At 37.8% G+C, this 13,670-nt stretch overlaps 1 non-coding gene across 1 annotated transcript; it reads left to right on the plus strand.

Annotated features, from left to right (window-relative positions):
* The first annotated feature begins 6,243 nt into the window (after nucleotides 1–6,243).
* Nucleotides 6,244–6,350, plus strand: LOC121227231 (small nucleolar RNA R71). The gene has a single exon (XR_005924863.1). It is a non-coding gene; the product is annotated as a small nucleolar RNA R71 (small nucleolar RNA).
* Nucleotides 6,351–13,670: the final 7,320 nt, after the last annotated feature.

A 13,670-nucleotide genomic window follows, 5' to 3' on the forward strand; every position in this document is an offset into this window, starting at 1 on the left:
GGTTTGTGAATACCCGGATGTTTTTCCGGAAGAATTACCAGGTTTACCACCTGTTCGGGAGGTAGAGTTTGGTATTGAGCTTGTACCTGGGACTACGCCGATTTCGATAGCTCCGTATCGTATGGCACCAACCGAGTTAAAGGAGTTGAAAGCTCAGTTGCAAGAACTGACGGATAGAGGTTTCGCTCGACCAAGTTTCTCACCTTGGGGTGCACCAGTATTGTTCGTGAAAAAGAAGGACGGAACCATGAGGTTGTGCATTGACTATCGTCAGCTGAATAAAGTGACGATAAAGAACAAATATCCGTTGCCGCGCATCGATGATTTGTTCGACCAACTGAAGGGAGCCTCAGTGTTCTCAAAAATAGATTTGAGATCGGGCTATTATCAGTTGCGAATCCGAGATTCAGATATTCCCAAAACTGCCTTCAGAACGAGATATGGTCACTACGAATTCTTAGTGATGCCGTTTGGGCTCACTAATGCCCCTGCAGTATTTATGGATTTGATGAATCGGATCTTCAGACCGTATTTGGATCGGTTCGTAGTGGTGTTCATTGATGACATTTTGGTCTATTCAAGAGACGAGACCGAACATGCTGAGCATCTGAGGCTAGTGCTGCAAATTTTGCGGGATAAGCAGTTATATGCTAAGTTCAGTAAGTGTGAGTTCTGGTTAAGAGAGGTTAGCTTCTTGGGTTATGTGGTATCCGCGTCGGGTATTCGAGTTGACCCGAACAAAATTTCAGCCATACTTGACTGGAAACCTCTGAGAAATGTTACTGAAGTTCGGAGCTTTTTGGGGCTCGCCGGTTATTACCGACGATTTGTGAAAGGTTTCTCGATGATAGCCACACCAATGACGAAGCTACTTCAAAAGGATGTTAAGTTCGAGTGGACGGAGAAATGTCAGAAAAGTTTCGACCAACTGAAAACTCATTTGACTGAAGCTCCAATTTTGGTGCAACCCGAATCGGGTAAAGAGTTTGTCATTTATAGTGACGCATCCCTACTTGGGTTGGGTTGCGTATTGATGCAAGAAGGTCGAGTCGTGGCCTATGCGTCGAGACAATTGAAGCCACACGAGAGGAATTATCCGACCCATGATCTCGAACTAGCTGCCATCGTGTTTGCTTTAAAAATATGGCGACATTATCTGTTTGGTGAGAAGTGCCATGTATTTTCGGATCACAAAAGTCTCAAATATTTGATGACTCAACGAGACTTGAATCTGCGACAAAGACGTTGGCTTGAGTTGTTGAAAGATTACGAGCTTGTCATTGATTACCACCCGGGAAAGGCTAACGTGGTTGCAGACGCCTTAAGCCGGAAGTCATTGTTTGCTTTACGAGCGATGAACGTGCATTTGTCTGTTCTACCAGACAGTGTGTTAGTAGATGAATTAAAAGCTAAACCATTATTGACTCACCAAATTCGTGAAGCTCAGAAAGTCGATGATGAAGTGGTTGCAAAACGGGCTAAGTGTTTTCCGAACGAGGAATCGGAGTTTCAAATTGATGATGATGATTGTTTGAGGTTCAGAAATCGTTTGTGTGTTCCAAGGAATTCGAAACTCATTTCGATGATTCTGAACGAAGCCCATTGTAGCCGAATGTCAATTCACCCGGGGAGTACGAAAATGTACAACGATTTGAAACGTCAATTTTGGTGGCATGGTATGAAACGGGACATCTCCGACTTTGTTTCGAGATGTTTAATATGTCAACAAGTGAAAGCGAAACATCAAGTGCCTTCAGGATTACTCCAGCCGATCATGATACCCGAGTGGAAATGGGATCGAGTCACAATGGACTTTGTGTCCGGACTGCCCTTGTCAGCAAGTAAGAAGGATGCGATATGGGTTAGTGTTGATAGACTGACTAAGTCGGCTCATTTCATCCCCGTACGTACGGATTTTTCATTGGAGAAACTAGCTGAATTGTACGTTTATCAAATTGTGAGATTACACGGGGTACCTGTTTCTATCGTGTCGGATAGAGATCCGAGATTCACCTCACGATTTTGGAAGAAATTGCAAGAAGCTCTGGGTACCAAGCTGCATTTTAGCACTGCTTTTCACCCCCAAACCGATGGTCAATCCGAGCGGATAATTCAGATACTTGAGGATATGTTGAGATGTTGCATCCTCAAGTTCTGTAGTTCATGGGAACGGTATTTACCTTTGATTGAATTCGCTTACAACAATAGTTTTCAATCAAGTATTAAGATGGCACCTTACGAGGCTTTGTACGGTCGTAAATGCCGTACACCATTGTTTTGGACCGAGCTCGGTGAAAGTAAAATTTTCGGAGTTGATTTGATTAGAGATGCTGAACAGAAAGTAAAGGTAATCCGTGAAAGTCTGAAGGTAGCCACGGATCGTCAGAAATCGTACGCAGATTTGAAACGAAAAGACATCGAGTATCAGGTGGGAGACAAAGTGTTCATTAAGGTTTCACCTTGGAAAAAGATACTCAGGTTCGGCCGTAAGGGCAAGTTGAGCCCAAGATTCATTGGGCCGTACGAAATCTCCGAACGAGTTGGTCCGGTTGCGTATAGATTGATTTTGCCCCCGGAGCTTGAAAAGATTCATGACGTCTTTCATGTTTCGATGCTTCGACGCTATCGATCTGATCCATCGCATATAATTAGCCCATCAGAGGTTGAAATTCAAGTCGACATGAGCTATGAAGAAGAACCGATGCGTATCCTAGCTCGTGAAGTGAAGGAGTTGCGAAACAAAAGAGTTCCGCTAGTAAAGGTGTTATGGCTCAAACACGGGATCGAGGAAGCTACTAGGGAGACCGAGAGCTCGATGAAAGAACGATACCCAAACCTATTTACCGGTAAGATTTTCGGGGACGAAAATTTCTTAAGTGGGGGAGAGTTGTGACAGCCCAAAGTTGACCCTAGTCGGGAAGTGGTTTCGGGACCGCTAAACCGAGTCACCGAAATGTTGAATGTGATATTTATTGTCTAGAATATGTAATTATGAATGTGTGAAAATTTCAAGCTTCGATTTAATCGATTGCATGTGAATTTAGTCAATAGGACTTATGTGAGAAAATTTTAAAATGTGATAGGTCAATGTGTGAGGACCTATTAGTGCATGTGGACAAAGGGGGGGACTTGCATGTCAAATTTCCCACCCCTAATGAGTAGTGGCCGGCCATGACAAGGAATGATGGGCAAAACATGTCATGAAACATGTTTTGTTAATGGAAGAATAAAATAAGGAGTATGGGTAATAAAGAAATGGAAACAAAAGAAAAAAAATGTGTGGTTGCCCCCCCCATTGCCGTGAGCTAAAGAGAAGAAAGGAGAAAATTTTGTGTTCATCCTTTCTCACCTTCATTTAGCCTAAATTAGAAAGAAAAACAAAGAAAAAAAATTTCTCATCCTTTGGTTCATCCTTGGCCAAAAATTTTAAGGAGGAAAGAAGAAGAAAGGTGAAGAGATTCGGCCATGCATGTAGCTAGGCTAAGGTATGTTTGATGATGTTCCATGAGATGCATGCATGTTTTAGTTGTTAGCTTGAGTTCTACCTAGCCCATGGTCTAAATCTTGCTATGTGATGGAAATGGCACTTGACCATGGATGCATCATTCTTGGTTGATGTTTGATGTTGTGGTGATGAGGCATGAGGATGAGTTAAGATTCGGCCTAGGTGGAGGTTGTGTTAATGCCATTGCATGCAAAATATGAAGCTTGTTAATGATGCATGTGATGATGGCTTGATGATTCTTGAACCTCCTTTTTAGCATTTTTGTGTGAGCACATATGTGCATTGGTTGCTAAATGAAGAATCGGCTAGCAAGATGTGTGCTAAGGCCGAATGTAACTTTGCATGTTGATGAGCAATGCATGTGTTAAATCGATGAAAAGGGGGAGGATGCTTTACTAGTGTGTGTATATGTGTGTATTAAGTGTTGAGATCGACCCCAAAAATAGACATGCATATTCAGCCAAGGGGAAAGAAATTAGCTAATATGTTGTGTTGATGCATGATTTTTGCATGTATGAGACTTTAATGTCTAATGTATAAATATGGGCTAAGTGCCTTGTGTTCATCTTTTTGATGCCTAAATGATGAAATCAATTTATTTGTTTAATTAAGCTCAAGAGCAAAGGGGAAATAAATCCGATAAAGGGAAGGAAAAAGTGGTTGAATAGCTAGCGGAATCGTTCGACAACACCCGAGGTAAGTTCTTGAGTAAGAGAGCTTAAATTACGATGTGATTAAATCATGCTCTATGTGTTGCTATTGAGCCGAATGTGCAAGGACGATATGTGCCTTGTGTTTGAGTTTCGCAAATGAAAATGAAATATGAATGTGCCATGAATTATTGTTAGATGTGCATGATTAATTGAATGCTGTCCGGGCTAAGTCCCGAAGGCTTTGTGCTAAGTGAATATATCCGGACTAAGATCCGAAGGCCTTTGTGCGAGATACTAAATCCGGGTTAAGTCCCGAAGGCATTCGTGCGAGTTATTAAATCCGGGTTAAGTCCCGAAGGCATTCGTGCGAGTTGTTAAATCCGGGTTATGTCCCGAAGGCATTGTGTGAGTTACTAAAACCGGGCTATGTCCCGAAGGCATTTGAACGAGGAGCTATATCCGGTTAAATCCCGAAGGTACGTGATTTGGTAATGAATGAGCTTGCTGTAAAATTCCAGCGAATACTCGAAAAACATCCCAATATGGGGATATGTTACGTATGTGTTGAATTTAATCGAGCCCTTACAAATAAATGTTCGCTCAGTTGATAAACGAGCTACCGGCCTTCGGCTAAGTTAGTCTATTGTGTATGTACATAAGGGTTGTTAATGTTGTGAAGCAAGTTTGATATCGGTAAATTGCGTATTATGAAATATTCTATTTAGCCAAATGTGTGTTATTCTTTGTTTATGCTGGAATTCCTTGCTCAAACTTACTAAGCATAAATTGCTTACTCGTTACACTGCTCCTCTGTTTTATAGATTTTTGGTTCTCCAGCTATCGGACTCGGGATCTTGAAGTCGAAGTCGCCCACACTATCAAAGGCTCTTTTGGGTACTATTTTGGTTGAATCTTGATATGGCATGTATAGGACTACCCATTGTTGTTTTTCGAGTACTTTATGAAATGTATAAGTGTACAGCCATGCGAAAATGGCTTGTAGAAGTGGAGTATGGCATTTGACCATTCGTGTTTATGAATGTATAGATGGTTTCATGATGTAACTATAGTTGGAATGGAAGTGTTGAGCAAATGATCAGCCACTGGAATGGCTAAGTATGATCATATGTGGGCTTATGTATGACAAGGCCCTAGTTGGTCCATGAAACCCCAAATTAGGTAAGGTTTACTTTGAAAACAGAAGCTGATAGCAGCAGTGGTGTGGATTGGAAAAATCACAAGAATTCGTAGGAGTGGAATTAAATAGTGAATAAATTATGTAATCGAACCTTGATGAATCTACTTTCATATGGAAGTAACGAAACAATCATAGGAATAGTACAGTAAGAGATATTCGGGTTCTTGTGGAACAGGGTCAGAACAGTTTCTGGATTCCCTGTTCCGCCTTTGGAAATCCACTATAAATTGACCAGAGATAGTTAGGGGTCATACCATATATGTATGGATTCCTCTCTGAGTCTAGTTTCCATAGAAACAAACGGCATCAGTATTGAAGCTCTGTGCAGAGAGATATCCAAGTCGTAATGGGAAAAGGTCAGTGTAGTCGACCCCTGTAACATGGGAGACTTTGACTAATAAACTGTACTAATTGGCCCGACCAAAAATTCTAGAAAAAATACATAGGTGGGGACATGAGTCTAGTTTCAGGGAAAAATCACAAAACTGATTTTCAAGTTGTGAAACTCAAGATATGATTTTTGAAGCGACTAGTACTCAGACTGGGCAGTGTCTGGAAAAATTTTCAAAGTTTGTTAACATCTCGTGTCCGACTCCGGTGTCGGTCTCGGGTTCGGGGTGTTACAAAAACCATCAATTTTCTTATTCAAGAGTTCTACATGATTAGAAAGCATGGTGACCGAATCGACGTTATAAACACCGACTATTTTCATTGGCTTTATCCGCATGACTTGCCACTGATAGTTATTCAGTGACATCTCCTCTATAAATTCATAGGCATCTTCAGGTGTTTTATTATTGATGGTTCCGCCAGCAGTTCCGTCAACCATTTTTCGAGTCGAAGGATTTAATCCATTATGAAAAGTTTGAACCTGCAGCCAAAGTGGTAACCCATGGTGAGGGCATCTTCGCAAAAGGTCCTTATATCTCTCTCACGCATCGTAGAGTGTTTCTAAATCCATCTGTACAAAAGAAGAGATATCATTACGTAATTTAGTCGTTTTAGTCGGCGGAAACTATTTTAATAAGAACTTTTCGGTCATTTGTTCCCAAGTAGTGATTGACCCCACAGTAACAAATTCAACCACTGTTTAGCTTTGTTTCTCAATGAAAAATGGAATAACCGAAGGCGAATGGCATCATTAGAAACACCATTAATTTTAAATGTATCACATGTTCTAAAAAGTTTGCTAAGTGAGCATTGGGACTTTCGTCCTGCAAACCATCAAACTGAACAAATTGCTATATCATTTGAATTGTGTTAGGTTTCAGTTCAAAAGTATTTGCAGCTAAAGCAGGTCTAACTATACCCAATTCAACTCCTGTTAAAGAAGGTTTAGCATAATCATACATAGTGCGCGAACCAGGATTTTGATTAACAACAATCGCAGGAGGTAGCGAATTTTCTTGGTTTTCAGCGATCTCCTCAGTGGTGGTTGAAGTATCTTCCTCTTGCTCTTCTGTGTAACGTAAGCTTCGCCTTATTTCTCTTCAGTTTCTACGAACTGTGCAATCGATCTCACTATCAAACAGTAATGCTCCTGACGGGTTTCTCCTGATCATAAACTAGAAAAACCTTTCAGAAGAAAATAAATGAAGAGTTAGAAAAAGAAAATAAAAATTTAAATTACAATAAAAGTAAAATGGCTAAAGTAATAAAAATCGAGTGTTCCTAATATCTTAGCTCCCCGGCAACGGTGCCAAAAACTTGATACGTGATATTCGTGACAGGTTTTAAATATTTATAATGAATCATTCTTGAAACTAACTATTATCACGATGAAGGCAAGTGTACCTATCGAACAGTAGTATAGCTTTAGCAAGACCGGATTATCGAAACCAAAGGAACTAAAAGTACTAGTATCAACTTTCTATTTATTATCTAGCCTAAAAAATAAAAGGGTTTTGTTTATCTAACTAATTAATTAAACAAAGAAATCACAGAAAAGAAAATTAGGAAAAATACTTTTTGGAAAACTCGATTGATTAAGACAATACCTAAGGAAAAATCCACCTAGACTTCACTTGTTATTTGACTCTAAATCGGACGATTTATTCATTCAACTTGTTCTGTAGAGATCCCTAAGTTATATTATTATTTCTCTCGAGACTAACAACGTCTAACCCTAGATTGAATAATTGAAATCTCTTTCTAATTCACCCCCTAGAGTTGCATTAACTCAATCTATAGATCCCCTTATTAGGTTTCACCCTAATCCAGCAAAATCTTGTCACCCTATCTCTAGGCGCGCAATCAAATCCACTTAATTATAACAAATTTACTCTTAGACAGGGTCTATTCCTCCTCTGAATAAGAGCTTAACTTGAATCAATACTGTGGAATATCAAAACAAGAATTAAAAGCACATAATTAAGAATAAGTCAAATATTTATCATACAATTCAGATAATAATAACAAGATCCGTCTTAGGTTTCATACCCCTTAGGTATTTAAGGGTTTTAGTTCATACTAATGAAAGAAAACATCTCGAAAGAATAAAAATAACAAAACATAAGAAAACCCAAAACTCCTGAGGGAATTTGAAGGGAGATCTTCAGTCTTGATGGTGAATCCAGCTTCTGAGATGGATTGATCAGCTTTCCTTGAGCAATTTCTTGTTTCCTCCTATCCATCCCCCATTTTCCTCCTCCTTTACGATGTATTTATAGGCTTTGGAATGCCTAAGAGCCCTCAAAAGTGGCCTTTTCTGAATAGGACTCTGCTTGGGCTCGATAGGGACACGTGTGCAATTACTTCAGGCCATGGTCAAGCCTGTTAAATAGGCACGGGCGTGTGGTCTACCCATGTGAGTCGTGCTTCGATTCTGCCAAATTGACATGACCGTGTGGTTTGTCCGTGTGAGGAAGTCCAAGCCGTGTTGATTTCGTACGTTGGCCCATTGTCTTCGTTTTTGGCCTGTTTCTCGTTCTTTTCACTCTCCTATGCTCACCTAAGTATAAAACATGAAATTAAGGCATTAGAAGCATCAAATTCACCAAATCTAAGGAAAAATCATCCATAAAATATGCTAAGCATGGGATAGAAATATGTATGAATTACGGTTTATCATGCTCCGTGCTTGTATTATTGATTTTGAATCAGGTTGGAAACGTTATTTACCGTTAGCTGAGTTTTTATATAATAATAGTTTTCAATCAAGTATTCAAATGGCACCGTATGAAGCTTATATGGTCGGAGATGTCGATCATCAGTATGTTGGACGGAACTACATGAAAGGAAAGTGGTTGGTTCAGAGTTGATTCAAGAAACAGAAAGTACTGTTAAAAAGATTCGAGAATGATTGAAAGCAGCTTTTGACAGGCAAAAATCGTATGTAGATCTGAAACGTTGGGACATTGAATACTCAGTTGGAGACAAAGTATTTCTTAAAATCTCTCTTTGGAAGAAAATATTGAGATTTGGTCGGAAGGGTAAATTGAGTCCATGATACATTGGACCGTATGAGATTATAAAAAGAATTAGACTGGGGGCATATCGTTTAGCTTTACCTCCTAAATTACAGAAGAAGAACCGGTTAAGATACTGGCATATGAAGAAGAACCGGTTACGATACTAGCATATCGTGATTTCAACTAAAGATATAGAGATTTGACCTGATTTGTCATATGAAGAAGAACCGGTTAAGATACTGCCACGTGAAGTAAAGGAATTACGTAATAAACAAGTTCCTTTAGTAAAAGTATTGTGGAGAAGTCATAATATTGAAGAAGCAATGTGGGAACCGTAAGATACAATGAGATCACAGTACCCCATCTCTTTTCAGGTAAATTTCGAGGACGAAATTTATTAAGGGGGGAGAAATGTAACGACCCAAATTTTAAGGTCATTGGAAAAGTGAATTTTTGGGTCTTCAATTTTGAAAATTAGATTCATAAATGTTTATTAGAAATATTTACGAAGTTAAGTGAGAGGTTATTAGATTTTAATTAAGTAAATCTAGCTTAATTAAGGTTAATTTAGTGAAAGGACTAAATTGAATAAAGTGTAAAAGTTTAATTATAAACTATAAAAAAGTCAAGGGACTAAATTAGCAAATAAAACTTATGTGACAAGTGTGTGGTAAGTAAAAATACATATGTATTATTTTAATTGGTACAAATGTATGTATATATATGTATTTACTTATTATATAAGTAAATAATAATATAAAGTAAATTATATTATATTATATAATTATAATATATTAATTAAATAAAGAATGAATAAATAAAATAAAAGAAATAAAACATAAAGAAAAAGAGAAAGAAAGGCACGAATAGCAGGGAAAGAAAGAAAGAAAAAGAAAAGAAAAATTTAGGGTTTTAGAGTTTCAAGCTTGATTGGTAAGCCAATTTAATCCATTTTCTTGTAATTTTGGTGTCTATGGAATCCTAGGAAGAAATACTAATTGAATTATGTTGAAATTTAAGAAGATAGGGAATTTGTAGATGTTGATTAAGTTGATTAAGAAGTGGGAGAAGGATCAAATTGCAAGAGAGAGATATAAGTTTTGAAATAGTAGGGATTGAATTGAGAGAATTCTATAATTAATATTTTATGCTGTAAAATTTAAGATTTGAATAGTCTAAAGTGATAATTGAATGAAAATATAGGATTTATTTTGAAGAAAAAGAATGGTTATGATGGAAGGACTAAATTGAAATTTATGTAAAAGTTACATGGAAATAAAAGAGTGTGTTATTAAATAACATACATTGATAATTTTAAATGTTAAATTTTATGTAGCCAACGTAGCACTGGAAACGTCATCGAAAAAGGGGAAAAAGAAAGTGAACGAGGATATCGAGTAAACTTGAGAATTATGGTTTTTATTTCTATCAACTATGCTTAATAATTTAATAAATGTACTTGCTATTTTTAATTGGTTAGTATGTATGATAAATGATGTGATAGAAATTATTACTGTTTATGTATCAAAATGAAATGATTCAAATACCCAATTAACAGTGTCGGGCTAAGTCAGATATAGTTGGCATGCCATAGGATTGGAAGTGTACAGGGATATTCCAACTGTGTGTTGATGAGACACTGTATGTGTCGACTACTGGTACTGTTTCGGATTCGTTCCGAAAAGGTACTCTGTACCTGACTGTTACAGTTACAGTTACTGTTACTGTTATTGTTACCCTTACGGTGTATTCCGGCTTCGGCTGATGAAACACTGTATGATATCTCGGTGTGTGGGTTGGATCCGTGTATCCGTCCAGGTCCGAGTTATGTTAATAGGGGTAAATGAAAGTATTGAAGACCGACTGCTATTGATTATGTGACTGTGACTGTTATACAATTGTTGAAAGGTATCGAATGATATGAAAAATATATAAAAAATTGTTTAATTACATTTAAGAGCTAAAAGATGAAGGCAAGAGATTAAGCTATTAAGACTATGAAAGTAAAAGTTTTGAGTTACAATACATATACATGGCTTATTATTGTTCTAAGCATTAGTTTATAGAAATACCACTGAGTGTATACTTAGCGTACAGTTTGTTTCCGTGCGCAGGTTAGGTACAAAGTAACTAATGTCTCAGCATCCGAGCCAACTCTCGAGCTCAAGTAATTGGTGAAGTTTCTTGTCTTAAAGAATGGCATGTACTTAGGTTGTTTTGATGGTAAATTGTTTATAAGTGAAATTAGTGAAGAATGTTAGGAAATAGTTAATGGATGTAATGAGTGTATTATAATATAGTCCTTTTTGAATTGAATTGAATGGCACTTAAGTACAAATTTTGAAGTAGTTTGTTTAAGGGTTGTTGAATATAAGTGTTAGACTATGGTATGATAGTTTAATGAGTATTAAGTGTGTTTATCATATTTTGTATTGGTTGAAAGTTTGAATATTGGATTGCTTATTGTTTAAAGTTTGCAGGGTTGATAAATTTGAATTATAAAGTTCTTTTGGAGTCCACACGGTGTATTACACAGGCGTGTGACTAGATCGTGTGAGACACACGGCTTGCACACGGGCATGTTGTTAGGTCGTGTGTCCCCTGCACTTAAAATGCTACAAACAGGTTATCACATGGGCTGAGCACACGGGATGATTTATAGGTATAAGTTAGAGATCCCCACGGGTTGATGACATGGGCGTGTCACATCAGCCACACGGGCATGCCACATCAACCACACGGGCATGTGGTACTATTCAAATGAAGAAATTTTAAAATTTCTCGAAAAATTTTCTAAGCTTTCGATCGAGCCCTGGTTTGTTTAAGATATTCTTATTAAGTGTTGTGGGCCCATTAAAAATATATTTGGATGTATAGTATTGCATTTATTCTTGTTTTACGTGTAAATGTACTGTAATGGTCAGTAATATTTCGTAATCCTGTTTCGGCGACGGGACTGGGTTAGGGGCGTTACAGAATCCTAGAGGTTACATTGGCCACCAAAATTGGTGGAAACAAAAACTTTAATTCAAACCAAGAAAACCTTTTTGTTCATTATGTTTGAAACAATATTAAACCGGCACCAAACATTCGGAAAGAAAATCTATAGTTTCTAAAGTTCTGTCCAAATAACACCTTACGAAAGTCTAGCATAAAAAATTGTACCAGAATTTATATAATCATTTTACAAACTAACTGAAAATTACCTGTATAAAACTTATGAGATTCTACTTAAACTGAATCAAATCGTATTTTTTGAGACCTCCGGTATGCCGAGTCCAACTCCAAAATACGAAAAGCACCTGAAAGGAAAGTGACTACAGAGATGAGCTACGCGAGCTCAGTATGAGTCCGAAACATGAACAGATGGTAAAAGACTGAGTGACACAATAAATACTATGTATAAAAGTATCACTTACGAAAGTCTCAATCGGTAAGTCAAATACAGTATCAAACAACAGAGATAATGATCCAATCGGATGCAATAATCAGAACATATTATATGACATTAACTATATTGTCAATAACCAAAAGTTCATACAAACAGACAAAATGTTCTGACAAACAAACATATATTTAGGTGCGAATGAATGCACAAGTCAAAATCCCACCCCACCAACCAAACACCACTTCGTCCATCCAGCACACCACATAAGGGCTATGGTAGGCCCGTCCACCATGCACACCACATAGAACCATAATAGGTTAATCTACCCCAACACACCACAACGTAGAACTATGCCACTTGAGTAACTGTATATAGTTGAGTTGATATACGTATAGGATAGTGTGGTAAACTGCTATACAAAAGCATCGCAGTTAAAATGCTAAGTCTATCTCCCTTCTCTTCATAACCAGATCCCAAAATTTTATGCTATGCAACAATGCATACATTACACAGACAACATATAGAAACGAACATTAACATTTTCATGTGGGGGTCTACATGCCCATGTGAAGGCCACACACGCCCGTGTGGAGGGCACACACGCCCATGTAAGCAGCCTGTGTAACTTACTGTCCAAAAATGCCAAAAATAAAGAGTAGAGGAGACACGGTCGTGTGAAGGCCTCACCCACCCGTGTGGGTACACATGCCCGTGTGGCCAGGCCATGTGGTACCAAAATTTGCCCAAAAAGCCTAATTCCCAATTTCGTATGGCCCTGTGGGCCACCCATATGGGGCACACACCCTGTGTGGTCACGAAACCATACCGAAATAGCCTGAAATTCGTGTTTTTGACACCGAAACAATCCCCATCCTTTGGGAATCCAGAAATGTACTGAAATATGCAGAATATCATGCAATCCATCAATAACTCAACACTTAAAATCAATAGTTTTAAAAACACACCTTAAATCGGAATTGTAAACAACAAAGATTAACTGCTTCTCCTTTACAAGACTATTCTGACTCACATTCAATAACACGAAACACACATGAGCAATCTCCTTTGACGAAACGATAGATAACAAGTGTGTAAAATAAAGAAGCAAGAAACAAACGAAATTAGAACTGAAAAGAACAGAAAAAGGAATGATGGGGAAGAAAAAGAAAAAGAAAAAAAATGAAAAACGTAAACTTATTTTCTATTTTAAAATTAACTTCCCATTTTTAAAAAAATAAAATGAAAACAAATAAATATAAAAAACATTCACAGGGATTCGAACACGAGAACCAGAGATACACTAACACACAACTAACCACCAGACCAGCAGGCCCATTCTAACATTAAAACGCGAAATTGAACCCAAATGTTGAACCCACTCACTGACCCTAACCACAAACCTCGAAACTTCTAACCCCAGATTCCAGGATGTTATAACTCACCCATCCTTAAAGAAATTTCATCCCAGAAATTGCCTACAAATAGGACAAATTTTTAAAAACAAAACTCACCACTA

This window comes from Gossypium hirsutum, chromosome A03 (assembly GCF_007990345.1).
Source record: "Gossypium hirsutum isolate 1008001.06 chromosome A03, Gossypium_hirsutum_v2.1, whole genome shotgun sequence".
Taxonomy (NCBI): domain Eukaryota; kingdom Viridiplantae; phylum Streptophyta; class Magnoliopsida; order Malvales; family Malvaceae; genus Gossypium; species Gossypium hirsutum.